The sequence below is a fragment of the Spea bombifrons genome, chromosome 9, assembly GCF_027358695.1.
Source record: "Spea bombifrons isolate aSpeBom1 chromosome 9, aSpeBom1.2.pri, whole genome shotgun sequence".
NCBI lineage: Eukaryota > Metazoa > Chordata > Amphibia > Anura > Pelobatidae > Spea > Spea bombifrons.
The window spans coordinates 31254164-31270292 of record NC_071095.1 but is presented as its reverse complement, the minus strand read 5'-3'; the positions used below and the strand labels follow the sequence as shown (position 1 = coordinate 31270292).

The 16129-nt window shown below is 41.6% G+C and overlaps 1 protein-coding gene across 1 annotated transcript in view; it reads right to left on the bottom strand.

Moving 5' to 3' along the window:
* LOC128504878 (protein-L-isoaspartate(D-aspartate) O-methyltransferase-like) overlaps positions 1-4697 on the bottom strand; it is a 29246-nt gene extending 24549 nt beyond the window's left edge. The window contains exon 1 of the mRNA XM_053475134.1: positions 4568-4697. The gene's annotated coding sequence lies outside the window, so the exon portion shown is untranslated. The remainder of the gene's footprint in view (positions 1-4567) is intronic.
* Between the last annotated feature and the right edge of the window lie 11432 nt (positions 4698-16129).

The window sequence follows — 16129 nt, the reverse complement described above, 5'->3', positions numbered from 1 at the left end:
TGTGTATCCACCGTGACCCTCCTTTGGACACACATGTTACAGTTTCACCAATGTCAGTGACATCCCATTCAAGTTCCAAATCTTTAATGTGTGCCTTTAAAATACAGAGCACCAAGATATGATGTCATAACTTAGCAGTAATGACAGCAACTGCAGAGGTGGTAGGTGGTATCCTGGGGTAAGCCTAGAGCAGTGCTAGGCTTCCGCCAAGGTTCCAGCTTCCCCGGGGCAGTAAAAGAGTTTCTTAACACAGTGTGCCCACTGGGGTGCATAGACCTCTGCACAGCCCTAGTGCCCGGCTGTCAGGCCAGTGAAATCTGCAGGAGAATGAATAGGCAGACTGTGTAGGGACAGAGGTGGCACATGAAGGCTGTTTCAGGGGCAGGTTTGGCACAGACATATGTGCTTAAGGGACATAGGTGGCCCAGGCAGGCTGTGTTTGGGGCAGAGGTGGCAAAATACTCTAATACGCCCCTTACACACAGAAATGTTTAGATGTCGTTGTAGGCGAGTGTTCGGGCTCCAGTGATCATTATACAGTGTGGTTTTATATTATAAGGGCAGTGGCATTAAACCACACAAAAACAAACGTTTTTGATTTTTCTAAAAGGGAGCTATGTGCACGCATCTTTGGATGGTGTCCAGGAGAAACTATTTAAGAGACTCTCTGATAAAGGTAGCAAAAATATGGCATTAAACATGATAGTAAGACTAATGGAAAAAGGAAAACACTGTGGTACGCCGTTTAGGAACTGTAAACCGACTCAAAATGAGGAAGATGGGAGCAGATCTGCAGCTAAGCGTAGGGAAGCAAAGAGCATTATTAGATGCGCCAAAAGCACACACTGAGGAGAAAATTGCCTGGTTAACAAAAAAGGATGATAAAACCTTTTTAGATGTAGAAGAAGAAAACATAGACCAGAAATAATTAAACTAAAGACAAATGAAGGGAATTATATAAATGAGGATAAAGATCTAGCCGACTGCTTAAATCAGGGGTAGGCAACCTCCGGCACTCCTGGTGTTGTGGACTACATCTCCCATAATGCTCTTACAGTCATAATGCTGGCAAAGCATCAAAGGAAATGTAGTTCACAACATCTGGAGGGCCGAAGGTTGCCTAACCCTGGCTTAAATAAATACTTCTGTTCTGTTGTTGGAAGATAGAGGTGACAGACCCTTTGTTAGAAAAGAGAAATAGAGTGACATGTAAAACGGGTTTTAATGGGACACGATGGGATACACCCATTCACTATGACTATGACTTGGAGCCCTCATCTCCAGAAGGATATCGGCACATTGGGGTAAGTGGTTTGCAAGATAGAAATGATCAGAAAAGACAGATTTTAATATGTGTAGCTTGGAGGAAAGAAGAGAGAGAGGAGATGTAAAATATACATTAAAATACTAAAAGGATGTTAATAATGTACAGGAGGCAACCTTTTTGAAAGGAGGAGCTTTGTTAGGACAAAAGGGTCATAGTCTAAAACGAGAGGGTCAGTGGCTTAGATGTAACCAAGTACTGATAGGGGATTTACTATGTCTTAGATGAGGAAAAACGGGCAGACAAGATGGGCCGAAAGGTTCTTATCTGCTGTCAAATTCTTTTCTCTTACCCTTCAACGGAACTAAGGTGACTGGACAAAACCCTGAAAAGTAGCCACTGCCCATTATACCTTCTGCACCAAAATTACAGTAAGCACTATGCATTCTGGTAGGTAGCATTCTCCTGGCATCTGCCAATCCCAGATTTATCCATCAGACTTCCAGATAGTGAAGCGTGATTCATCACTCCAAAGAACAGCAACGGCATCTTTTACACCACTGTAGCTTACGCTTGGCATTGGACATAGTGATTGCAGCCTGTGTGTAGCTGCTCGACCATGAAAACCCATTTCATGAAGCTCCTGACGCACAGTGTTTATGTTGCTGTTGCTTCCACAGGCATTTGGAGCTCTGCAGAGAGCGATGCTACAGAGGACAGGTGCTTTTTACATGCAACCTGCTTCAGCTCTCGGCAGCCCCTCTCTGTGAGTGTGAGTGGTCTACCGCTTTGTGGCTGTGCGGTTGTTACTCCTAGACCAGGGCAAACTTAGCAGAGCAGAAATATCCCAGACTGGCAAGGGTGGCATCCTATGACAGCGCCATGTTTAAAGTTCAGCACCAATTGCACTTCTATTCTATGTGCTTGACTGTATACACCCATTACCAATGAGTGTGGCTGAAACAGCTGAACTCAATATTTAGAAAGGGTGTTCAGTGAGTAAATATCACCTGTTTTCTGTAGCATCACTTACTACAAAGTTTCAAACTGCTCTTGGAAGCCACAGCAGTACAAGAACTATGCTTCATGAAATGGGTTTCCATAACCTAGTCTCTGCACAAAAGCCAAAGATTACTAATCATCAGATGGAGTTGTGTAAAGCATACCACCACTGCAGGGCCGGATTAACATAGGGCCTGATGGAGCTGCAGCTCCAGGCCTCTACCTGAAAATAGGGCCAGTCAGGGCCGTTCTTAAGGCAGTCCAAAAGGGGCAGCTGCCACTTGAGCCCTCAATAACAGAGGTCGCAGGGGTTGCAACTGCGACCAGGCCTGCCATTATAGGGGGCCCGAACGACCCCCGCGATCACCTTTGCAGGAGCCCGCTAGTTACCTGTGTGTTGCGAGCAACGTCTCTTGTACAGCCAAGTGGATGCAGGAACCCAGCGGAGTCACGTCACGTACGTCACATGATCCTGCTGCATGACTGTAAAATAGAAGTCGTTTGCACGGAGTGAGAGCAGGGCCGGCCCAAGGCAAAATGCCGCCTGGGGCGAATTTAAAAATGCCGCCCCCCCCCAATCTACCCTTCCTCTCCCTCCGTCCCTGCCGCCCCCCCCATTATCTACCCCCCTTTGTACTTACCTTTCAGCAGTCCTGCGGCGAGTCTCCCTGTTCGGTCTCGGTGCCGGCTTGTAATGCTGAGCGGCGGAAATCTTCCGGCACTCAGCATTACAGGTCGGCACCGAGACCGAACAGGGAGACTCGCCGCAGAGGAGAGAGAGGGGCGCCGAGCGGGTACTGACAGCTTGGTAAGTGAAAACCACTCGGCGCCCCTTTCTCTCTCTTTCGCTTTTTTTAAAAAAAAAAGGGCTTGGGGCGGCGAAGTGCCTTCCCTTCAAAAGTGCCGCACTCGGCTCCATTGTCGGGCCGGCCCTGAGTGCGAGCAACACAGAAGGAAGCAGCGGCCCCTGCAGAAGTGTGCAGTTCAGGTAAGGGGGTAGGGGAGAATGTATGGGTAGGTGAGATTGAGTGAATTAATGAGTGAATGGGAATGAGTATCTGTGAATGAATATTTGTGAATGAATATGTGTGTGATAGCATGGATGTGTAAGTGTGTGGGGGGGCATGCCACAGGCAGGCTCTTTTGGAGGGGGCAGAGATGGCCCAGGCAGGCTCTTGGGGGGGGGGCAGAGATGCCCCAGGGAGGCTGTTTTTTTGGGGGAGATGCAATCTGGGTGCCAGGGCTGATTTGATACTAAAAAGGGGGGGGGAGCTGGCCGGGCGGCATAAATACACAATGTGGAGCTGGCTGGTGCAAGCAAGGTGAAATTCTCAAGTAAGAATGTTCAGTTTTATTTAAGGTTTTTATATTCCAGAACGATGCAGTTGGTACAAACTACATGTGTGTACCTTGTGGATTATGACTAATTTCATTGTTCTATAATGTAGCACATGTTTACCTATTAATTGGCTAATTAATATTTGCAATTGAACTCTTGCACCTCGTCGTTATTATTTTAATGCTGTTACACCCGTGCAGTATGTTTTACATAATATCATGACCATAAAAATTGCCTTGGAAAAGTTAAACTTTTTTGTGTAGTATTTAATATTTAAAACAATGTCAGAAAGGCATTTTATTATTCTTAATCCTTAAATAATGATTTGCTAAAAAAAAATATAACTGTAGCTGCCCTGAGCTGACTCTGTGCTTTCCGTGCTTTAAATCTTATACTTAGAAACGGTTCCCGTTGACTCATTTAGAGCTTTGAAGGATCTACTAAGTAACCACCAGTGCAAGAACCTGGAGTTTAATCCATCTACAGAAAAATAATTGTCCCTTGGCCATGTTGCTTGTTCTTTTAAGAAAAATAACACACTTGGATTTGTGGAAAAATGGATTCACTCATAATTTTAAACTTGTTAAGAATGTACGCTGTGAAAAGCCTTTTTCTCTTGCTTGTAGTCACTTTAAGATGTTAAGTGAATGCACCATGTGGTTTTGGTTCATTACCCCGTCCCCGAATCAAAACTTGACTGGTGCATAAAGTGAAAGCAACAGCTTTTGTTTAAATTAGACATTTACTATTTTCCGTGCACTTAAAGATTAGAATGTAATAATAGTTATAATAATGGTCATGGTCTCAGAAATCATTAGAAGGGGGTTTGTAGCTATGCACACTGTCCACTCTCATGGTGTATATACGAGTGGCAAGTGATTACATGCACTAAATTAAGCACAGCAGGATATCTACCAAAATGTTCCCTATCTAAATTAAAATGTTAAATCAGCAAGACTCACCGTGTATTAGGTTTGATTGGCGTTCTTTCTCCAAATAGCTGAAAGGGAGATCATCATCATCATCGTCGTCATCTCACATATGGCGTTTGTAGTCATCATCTGGTCTGCTTCCAAGTGTTGGTGATATCTGCTAAAATAAAATAAGACGTAAGGTGCGCCCATAATATAATAGTTTGTCTCTTATTAAACAAAGTATCAAGAAGTACCCAGTGTCAACAATCCATTTTTAATTCCTTCAGAATACACACCAACCCCCCCCCACTCAAATGGATGCCTTGGCTTCCTATAAAACAGCTTCAAAATCCTCTTCGTTACTTCAAGGTGTTCATCACTATCCTATGTTTCATCTCTGATACAAAACACAGTTATAGTAATACATTTGTACACCATATTACAACCAAAAATATTTCTTTATCGAAGGAGAAACCCCAAAGGCATAAAAACATTGCCTGAAGCATTTTGCACCTCCATGCACTTAATCATAAACAAGATTTAGACAATGTTTTTTATACCTTTGAGGTTCTTGGATGAAGAACTAAAGATGTTTTATTATAATATGACACAAGGAATCATTTTCTTTTGTACCTCGATCTCAAGTGGCGTTTTGTCCCTTTACATTCAAGTTGTATCATCTATGATCCCCCCCATATGCCTTCATACCCTCTATTTTAAGTTGTGCGCCCTTTTTTGACCAAACCTTAGGATTGAGCAGCCCTCCTGCCACACGGTTGCCAATATAGCCATGAAAATTTAGATAGGGCTCGCCAAACTTGAGGGACTTTGACGTATAGTATGACAAAATCCCCAATTTAGTATGACAGAATCCCCAATATTTATGCCTTAGATAAGTGTTTTTTAACGATATTTGCTGGTTATGCGCTGATTTCTTGCTTTGTTTAATAATGACATATTATTGGATAGCTGTCATTGTGCCCCATGGATACAAAATATTAATATAAATGTCAATATTGACAAAATTTTGAAAAAGACATGTACTTATCCACGTACTAATCCACGAATACAGTCAATGAACATCAGAGTGATTTAATAATATATGTCTGGAGAAAAATTAGAAAAAAGAAAGACAACTGGAAAGTGCAGTAGAAAAGCTGGACTGTGATCTGAACCTTCCATAAAGAAAGGCCTGGAGCTCCAGTAAAGGGCAAGAATGCGGCCATACTGGCCACCAGTCCACTGGGCATTTGCCTGGTGCGCCAGATGACCAGTTCAGGCCTGATCGTGGGTTCCTTTTGTCTTTTGAAGGTTCAACTCACAGATTATTGATTGTTGTAAACGAAAGCCTTTGGATTTCAGTTGGCTCTCAACTTCTTAAGAGGAAATAATGGGACACAACTAAGCTTGCATGGTCATGGCCAAAAATATTTGAAGTTCACGCAAGGAATCCCTGACTCATTAAAATAACACTTCTGTGACGGTGATTTTCTTCAGAATCTGGAACACTTCATCTTTTACTGTAGAAGTCATTAACTATATTTATAATATTTAGGGCCTCCTATGGCATTAACTGGTCTTACAAAGAGAACTAGTTAGTGCAATCAAATGTGATTTTCTAAGCAGCCGGAAAGCTGGACGGCTAAAGAACTAAGAGTGTTTTATAATCTCATAGCAACTACTTCACAATAAACGCGTATCTATTTCCACCAGGGACCCTGCGTATCTGACTAATTATTTCGCCTTTAATGTGTGATTCATAATTGCTTTCGAAATAAATAAGTAACTTGGAGAGCTACCAAGTTAGAGAGAGAACCATCTTTTCATTTTAAAATATCAGGATGTTAGGAACATTTTTAGGGATGCTGATACAAAAAAAAATGGTGAATAATGCAGAGAGTGGCCTCTCTCTCTCTCCCTCTTTCCCTCTGTGTTTATGCTGTTCTACCAGAGGAGAAGGATACATTTATTCCATGATTGCCATGGGAACAACTAATGATGAAGGGCAGAGGTCACCCTCCCGTGTTGTGTCTAACAAAGTCAATTCCTTTTTGAAGTCTCTCTTTACAGTTTATTGAAACTCTCCCTCTAGGGGAGATTTGGAAGCCTACAAAGTGCTCTTTTCTGCCTCACCCCTGTGAACAGTCAAGCATAATAACATTCTTATGTCTTACTTTCTCCCTCATGACACTGACTTTCCTGTACCTAGATTTAACCTCTAGACAACCTCAAGGTACTATGGAGTTTGTGATCAGAAACACACAGTATGCACCAATTGGTTGTTTTTGATATGTTAAGGGTGTTGCTTGCCAGGTCCTCTCTCAGCGACCTAATAAAATACTTTGGAGCTGAGCTCACTGTTCTATCATTGAGTTGCCTTTAATCATCTCGTTCCTTGAATTGCATAAAAAAACAGAAAAGGGATTGATCTTATTGTAAACATTTGTGTGCCATATACCCTATTCTGCTTAAATATGCTTTCGTGCCAGAAGCTAAGCACACAGAATATAGACGGTTCCACGGCAGACAGCACTGAAAGCAAAGACTACAGTGCCTTGCAACCTTATGCAATATTTCTATTAATTTATAACCAATGTGTTTTTCTGATAGCTTATGGGTTTGTAAATATCTCCCTCTATAAAATGTGTTCATGCCCCACACACATATTGCTGTATCATATATAAAACAGAGAAACTGCCCTCTGGGCTTAACCCTAACAATTTCATATACTTTTCTAAATATCATCACAATGTGTGATATGGTGTACAAAATATACGGTACTATAGCATGGTATATTATGTTATCTAGTAAGAAAGGTGGCCTGTAGGTTCTTGGAGATTTCACTGTAGACTGGTTGGACCACAAAAATGTTTAATCATGCTGACTGTTTCAATCTATGCACCTAACCCAGCTTATTTGTTTCCCTACATGGATAAATCCAAAGAACTCCAACCATACATTATTGTTTTGAATGCTCTCCTCCTGCCCCTAAAGAATCCAGCAGTCTGGCACCCTACCCAGTGGCTGGGAAAGTATTTGAAGGGCTATTAAGGGATAATATTCAGAAATTAATTGGGAAGAACAGTGTTATTAGCAAAAATCAACATGGTTTTATGAAACATAGGTCATGTCAAACTATTTTTATTGCATTCTACGAAGAAGTAGAAGTGTAGTTCAGGGTGTTGCAGTGGATGTAATCTACTTGGATTTTGCCAAGGCATTTGACACGGTTCCGCACAATAGGTTAGTATTCAAACTGAAAGAAATTGGTTTAGATAAAAAAAATCTCCATTTGTGGACACTAAATCCAATATGACCTCCTTATGAGTTGGTTCCTCAATTACTTGTTTTAAAGATAATCCCAGTAGGAAGTTCAGAATATCTCCTCCACTTCCGCTTCAGCATCATCTCCTCTCTTTCATTTTCTCTGTTTTGTCTACTGTCTTCTATCTTCTTCTGCATCTCTGCAGACATACCAAAAGGGTGGTGCTGTGATGACGTCTCCCTCAATCCTCCAATCGGGGAGAAGATGTCACCTAAAGTGCTGGCAATTTGAAAGAAGTTCACCTTATAGCAAAATAATGGAGCTTTCGGTGATGTCCTCTACCCCAATTGGAGGATCAGGGGAAAAGACGTCAATGGAAGCACCGCCATTTTGCCTTAACACAAAAAACGGGATGTCCTCCTTTGCAATAAGTTAGTTCATGAAATTACATACCTGCTAGATATTCCACAGTCAACTGTAAGTGATAAAATTGCAAAGTGAAAGCGTTTACAAAAACAGCAGCAACTGGAAGCTGAATGTGACAGTTTCAAAATTGAGGGTCTTTGTCCTAGGCCAACCTCCTGGCCCAGTCGAGGCCCCCTCCATCTAGTTGCACTGTTCCAAGGCCTCCAGGAATGATGGTTCCTGATAAGGGGCCTCTGTACACCTATGAATATTTTCCATTAAAATTTCTGATCCATTTGATGTCATTTTAATGCACAAAATTGACCACAAATTAACCCAAAACTTTGAACGTATATATGGCATACCTTTCTAAAAAATATATATATTCAGACACCTTTTGATGTCATCTAATGTATTTGATAACACCACCTCCCTTGGCAGTGAATTCCATACCTTTATGGTCCTTACTGTAAAGAATCCCTGTACAATGTAATACAATAGAGCAATGTATTATAAATCCCTCCCACTGGACACCTGATTTCTGTTTGCCAAGGCAGATTGCCTCAATGCACTAGTCATTTTACTAAGATCATCATTTAAATTGACTTGAAGATGTAATTTAAGAGTCTTTCCTGGTGTGTTTATCTTTTATGTAAAAACCTATTCTAACCCCAGATATAGATAAAAAAAAAATACCTTAACTTGAGATATGTTTCTTTCTTTAGTTGTTTTTATTACCGAATGAGGACTATAATCTAATTCTGGCAATTTCCAGCATAAAATTTAAATTGAGTCAAATTTCAAGGAATATTGTTGCCAGCAACACATCAGGCAAATTATGGTACGTCCACCACCAGCTTACCAAGGGGGTCTGCAGAGAAAAAAACAAATCAGACCATGCCTCAGCATATCATTTCTTGATATATGGCTTTTTATTGGTACTTTAACCCAAATATTATATCCATGAACCTCCAGAGTTACTTGAATGATAAATGTACTATTATATCTGTGCAGCAGCAACACCATCAATTTGATTCATGTGAAATGTATTGTTGTGCAGATTATAAAGCCTTGGTAAATCCTATAGTTAAGCGCGTGTGCAGACACTACATTATTCCAACACCATTATTGGTATAGAAATTGAGCACGGTCCACTGCGCACAAGGATGCCTTTCTCTGTTCTCTTAGCATTGTATGCTAAATTGTGGTCCTGATCGTCTAAACAGTATTATGTAGTGTGACAAACTACCTGGGAATTTGATCCAGCCGTTTTCCAGGGTCGGAAGGACTCAGAGCCACTTCTAGTTTAAGCCGGTGCCTTTTTTATTTGCACACTCCTTGGCAGAGTTACATACAGAAAATAAAGAAATCCTATCCTAAACATTGTAGTTTCGCCTACTACCCTTGGGCAGTTGGTAAGTCTGCTTACCAACTTAACTAAACACGGATAACTTGGAAGCTCTGCTCACAAAAGAATCTTTCCGGCTCTAGGCTTAGCCTGCTCTGCTCTTAATAGCCCTAACCAGGCCTGGACTGGGACAAAAAATAAGCCCGGGCATTTAAGACTGAGCAGCCCATTTTTATTTATTTATTTATTTTTGTGTTAAACCAAATTCTGACAAATGTAATATACCATGTATTGTTGTCTGGCTCTGGGGTGTGCAACCTGTGATCTATTCAGTAACTTAGGGGGTTATCTATACCTGATTATGATTAATTTATTATATATTTATGTAATGCTAATTGATTACAGTGACAAAAGCATGCTGAAATATAACTATATTTCAGCATGCTTTTGTCACTGCTTTTGTCACTGTAATCAATTCTACTTTCTCCCATCAAACCATATATTTTTCAAAAACTAGACACCCCAGGGTATTTCAAATTCTAGTATTTTTAACAACTTTAACAACTACTATTTTTACCACCAGCTTCTGTCAAAGTTTGTTGTAGTAATAATTTCTCACTTCAGGTATGAATTTATAGCCCCTGATGTATGGTACTGTTAAACAACTCTCCAATATGTGTTCAGCAACATCTCCAGTACAGAGATACCTCACATGGATAAAAAGCTAAAGGCCACATCAGGACAGGGCCTCTGGGAACTCTTACATTTGTGAGAGGCACACAACAACACACAACAACTGTTGATCAGTTTATGAGCTCTTTTTAAGCAGTTGGTCGGTGTCAGGAACCGGGTCCATACAGACGACTGTAATGACCCAGGGCGCCCAAAGATGGAGTTCAGGATGCAGTAGCGGAGTCACAGGACAGGGCCTTGTGCAGGGCGACTGCACTCACCCGAGTGGGCATCTAGAGTTGTGCAGCCACATGCCAGCACCCAGACATAGCAGCTGATGTTGTCCAGAACGTGGAGATATCCTTCAGGCACCCTGGAGCAGGCATGAAACATAGCACCGGAATCATGTGCAGGACGCTGCAGGCTAGGACTATGGAAGCTAAGCAGATTATCAACAGAAATGTAGCAAGCAAGGAGGACAGAGCAAGGAAAGGACAGGGAGACCAAGCAAGGAACATAACCAGACAAGACATACATGATACAGGGCACAACAAAGGACAGGGAACAAGGCAAGGAACACAGGGGAAGGCGTGAGGAGCTGGAATCCTCGGACACTTCTCCTTTAAGCAAGGATAGGACATCTTAACTGTTACACGAGGAGAGGAGAGAGGAACCTAAATCCTCAGATGATTCAGGGAAGAAGGGCAAAGGTAGATAAGAGACAGACAAACATGAATACAGGAACTAGCCTAGGACTAAAATATAACAATTGGAGATTCCGTCACATCATATGGCCATAGTATGCTTAGCCCACCACTACGCTAAAGTACTCCAATGATGGTGGATCCTAAGGCTAAACCCTGCATACGAAAGTACTAATAAACTGAACATTGAAGCTACACACAAAACCAAGAAGGACATACCTTTAGACTACAGACTGAGACAAACAGCACAAACGGGTGGGACACACCTTATAAAGGAAACGGAGCTGAAGCAAAGAGCAGAACTGCAATCCAGGAATCAGAGGTTCAGGACAGAGCATTCGGAAATCCAGGAGTGGACCACAGAAAAACATGGGAACTGAGGCAAGGCAGGGAAAAACAGAGATATGCAGCTCCGCAGCCTGGATGGACCCTGACAGCCGGCACCACATCAGTCATTACTCTTCAGTTCACAGACACCTTATTAGTAGGATTGAGACCCAGTCCACCCTGCTCTTACAGATACTCCACCCCATGGACCAAAAATACACAGAATAAAGGATATCAGATATTATACTATGCTCCTCCTGGAGCTATAGGTTTCCTCTATCCAAGGCACTGTAACACCCTAGGTCGTGAATACACACTGTTAAGTCTAAAAGATTACTAAAGCGATGAATGGTTTGCAGGTTACAAACTACCGGGAAAGACTAAATAATCTTAACATGTATAGTTGGAAGGAAGAGAGAGTGGTTGTGATAGAAATATTTAAATACACAAAGAAATTCAAGACACAGTCTCATACGAGAGGACGAGAGGCTTAGATGTAGTGGTAGGAAATTTTACTTCAATGAGAGGTGATAAAAGAGTTGAACAGCCTTCTAGTAACCCTTTCATTACCATTGTTTTTAGTACCAAAGGTTTCATACATCCAGAAAACAAAATAGCAAACCCTTGAAACCAAATATATATCGCATTATACAAGAGACCCAAAAAGAAAACCCTAACTAGCTTGGCCCCCCACAACTGCCCCTCCAACCTAAACGGTTGATCTTGGGCAACATGACTTATCACAGTCCACTGAGCCCACATTGTGGCAGCCTGGGGGTACCCTCCATTTCTGGTTCTCCTGCAGTAACACTTGAGTCTCCTGGAGAGATGTGAACATTCTCATGGAGTTGTTCCATGTGACTTTCAGATGGGATGGGTACAACATTGTGAACTTTATTCCCCTGCTGACCATAGGGGTAAAGAGTGCTGAAAATTCAGCACCTTGGGAGCATCGATAGCCTGAGGTAAGCTGTCAGAATCCTTGTCTCGTCTGTGAAATCCTGCATCTTGATGGTGACTGGTTGTGGGCATGGGTCATCCTGTTGTCTTTCTGGTCCTTTTCTGTGTGCTCTATTTTGATTATTGGATTTCGCTGTAGCTGTAGGACCCCCAGCAGCCAGTTCTGCAGAGTACTGTAATACTTTACTGTAGTAATCAAATTAAGCATTGATTGATTCTGGCAATCCCCGAAATTTCAAGTTGTTCAGCCTACTTCTGTTTTCCAGATCATCTATTTTGGCAGTTAAGGACTGGATCTGTGTCATTTTGATGTTATTCAAGGATCGTTAACTGGGTTGTGTTAGCTGCCACTTTCTGAGAAATCTATCTGAACATTTTTTTTTCGGTCAAGCAGGCTTTGATCCAGCAAAGTTAGGATATGATTTGAAACCTATCTTGCTATTTCCTGTGTTGGTGTAGAAAAAGAGTGTAGGCTTCCTCATCTTCTGAAAGTATTGCTGTTGGTGTGGATGGCTTTTATTGTGTTTATTGTGTACAGAGTGTGGTTTGATGTTTAAGCCTATTTTGCTGATGTTTTTGGGCCAAGCTTCAGGTCCTATGTGTGTATAAATTTCTCCATACTGTCTAACTAATCAGTTAATTTTGAACCTGTTCATCACAAACAGCATCTCCATAGTCACTGTTTAGACCTCTCATTGTCATGCAAGGACAAACTGGATACGACAAATGGTTGGGTTTTCTTCAGTTTTTGGGGATATTCTGGTGCTGGATGAAAAGTATTATTTATGATATATCACATCAATTAGGTAGCAAAAGCATGCAAATCATGTAAAACACGGTTTCTGGTGCTTGCACAAAAAAGAGGCCCAGTTTGGTTTCTAGGTCATGATGAAGCTGAAACATGAAAAAAGGCCCACTTAGCTGGACGAGAGTTCAATTGTTAATTTCCTACTAGGTATTAAATGAATTTGTAATCTTTGAGGATTTAATGGGGTGTCAAGAACAGGGCTAGATGGTCTGGTAGGAGCCCAGTGGCAGGGGACACCCAGGGCCTGGTCTGTACCCTGTGATGCATTATGGTGCAAAGAAACACACCACAGGCAGAATACTCTGAAATGCTTTGTATTAAAAAAACAGCAGGAAAGGCAAGAACAGATAGTGAGTCACTTGACAGGAAACCTGATATACAGCAGGGCACGGGGACACACGGCAGGAAGCCCACTTGGCAGGGCTGATGGCAGAAAAGCCCACTTGGCAGGGCTGAAGGCAGGAAAGCCCACTTGGCAGGGCGGATGGCAGGAAAGCACACTTGGCAGGGTGGATGGCAGGAAAGCCCACTTGGCAGGGCTGACGGCTGCAAATCTGATATGCCAGGAACGGAAGACAAAAAGGGAGGTTGGTATAATATGCCAAGTCAGGTACAGAGCAGAGCAAAACGTCCCTCACACTCCAATGCATAGGCCCTGACTGAATCGCAGAGCAGGATAAAATAGGCAGGCTCAGTCCAGGAAACAAGACTCAGCTGGTTGCAATGATTAGGGCTGGGTGCTCCAGAGTGAGTAGGCTTAAACCCAAGTAAGTAGAGGCAGCTGCTCGTTAGCCTACAGCAGGCATGTCCAAACTTTTTTCGAAGAGTGCCAGATTTGATGAAGTGAACATGTGCGAGGGCCGACCATTTTGCCTGACATTCTTTGAACCATTAAAATTAAATGCAAATTAACTATTTTATGCAAAGTTTATTGAAAACGGGCATACTTTTCCTTTTGTGACTTGGATGACAAATCTAAACAGGTGTTAAATCACTCTACCTTTAATATAAAAAAAAAACAGATCTATATTTGGGCAACTTATCTGCGGGGCCTTATCAGTCTGGAACGCAGGCCGCAATTGGCCCTCGGGCCGGACTTTGGACATGCCTGGCCTACAGGGTACTGTGTACACACAGGCGGCCTCTAGGGGCTGCCACAGACATGACACTAAGAAAATAAATCCAGAGTCCTGGCTTACAGGGAGGAAACCTGACATGGGGTGTCACTTCCTCAATGAGATTTCTCCACTTCCAGTATTAATTTTCAATACTATATATTATATATACTATACGGAAAAATAGCAGCAAGTGGACTGGTAGATTAGGGTGTGGAAAGAGAAGGGCAGGGGATCAATTCTGGCCGATTGGCTACTTTACATGTCAGACCTGGTTTAGGTGCCAAAATCAGGAGGCTTGCGCCTTTCAACTATGCAAATAATTTCTTAGAAACCTCTCAACTGTGGCATACAGGTGCAACTTGAAACTGTCTATGGAATTCTGAGTTTTATTATTCTTATTGGGCCTCAAACATCTTTTTTTGCACACAAAGAAGGACTCACCACAATATAGGAAGAGGATGAGTAGTGAAAACATTAATCCTTCCAGAGCAAAGGTAATCCCCAAATGAACTATGATTTGGGGATTCAGTGAGTTTGGCTCAGACGGGTATAAGATACCCTGGAAGCATGGCTGCAAAAGACTTGGGGTTGATCCCTGAAATGTAACATACATTGTTTTAGAAACCCTAACAAAGTTTGAGGGTTTCTTTGTGGTTTTCCAGCAACAGAAGCTTAAGGGCTGAAGAAGCCTCCATTGTAACATTGTATTAATGTACATTTGTTATGCATGTGTTGACTGCCTTGTTTAAATTGTACAGCACTGCGTAATTTGTTGGCGCTTAAAAAAGAAAAATAATAATAAAAATAATAATTTCTGGACAAAATCAACTATATTTAAGCAAATCGAATATAAATCTTCATTGAAGATTTCTATTTAATTAAAAAATTGAATCTTTGCATAAGATGGGCCCCTACTTTGTGAATACAACCTCATGAAATTGACCTTTGCACACAGATAGACTACAGTTACTGTATATTGAACTGTTTTGATGTATTATCCACACAATGTGATTTGAGACCATATGAAAAGGTGCTATAGGAATGAAATGGCACCCTCATTACTATGCAGTATACTAACCACTATAATTAGGGATCAATACTGTCACAGCTAGCTGTGAGCTCATTAGACATGGAGAGGGATCATTAGCAGCCACATTAGTATATTTTATGCTAAATAAAAGTTTAGCATGTTATTCTCAACAATGTCATGCATTCCAATCAAGAAAAAGAAATCTCAAGATCACAATACCCAGACACACTAAACATAAAAGGATTGGTCCATTTTCACATAAAGTCAGAACTATGACAGAATAAGACAACTATAAGACAGGTAACAGATGGACTTCAATGCCAACCAGTGCTCAGTACTCTGATGACCAAGCAATAGTTCAGTATGTAGTGATGGACAGAGGTGCTTCAGCCTTCCAGTCATCTCACCATGTGAATTTAAGTAGGAGGACAGAAGCACTTCAATATTCACCGGTTCAATCGGAAAGACATTAAGAAGTACGATAAGACAGGTCTTGGAACTATACTTTACACTGTGTAGATTTAATGGCATAGAAACTACGATGCAAAGACAGCTCTGGGAAAAGAAGGGATAAGTGGTGACACAGCTATTCAAACGTCTTGCTTAAGAAATGCCTGTTTTGGAGGCTGATTGTTACGATTTGCCATAACCACGAACCAGATTAGCAAAACTCAGACGGTTTGGGCATTATCTTCGGTGAACAACAACAAAAACATGAAATTGTCCATGTCTAACACTATAGGTGATACAGCAGGATACCTGAATTAGAAGCAGATAATGTCGGATTATCAATGTGAGATTGCAAAGAATGGATGGCATTGATGGGGTTAAATTGCATACCAAAGCTTAATTTGATCGCAAGCTCCATTGGTGACGCTAAATGTAGCTCAAGGTATTATCCAAAAACCTTACACTCCATGTCTTGTATAGATCGGTCAGTATGACTGCCTCATGTTACTGCATTTAGCTCATT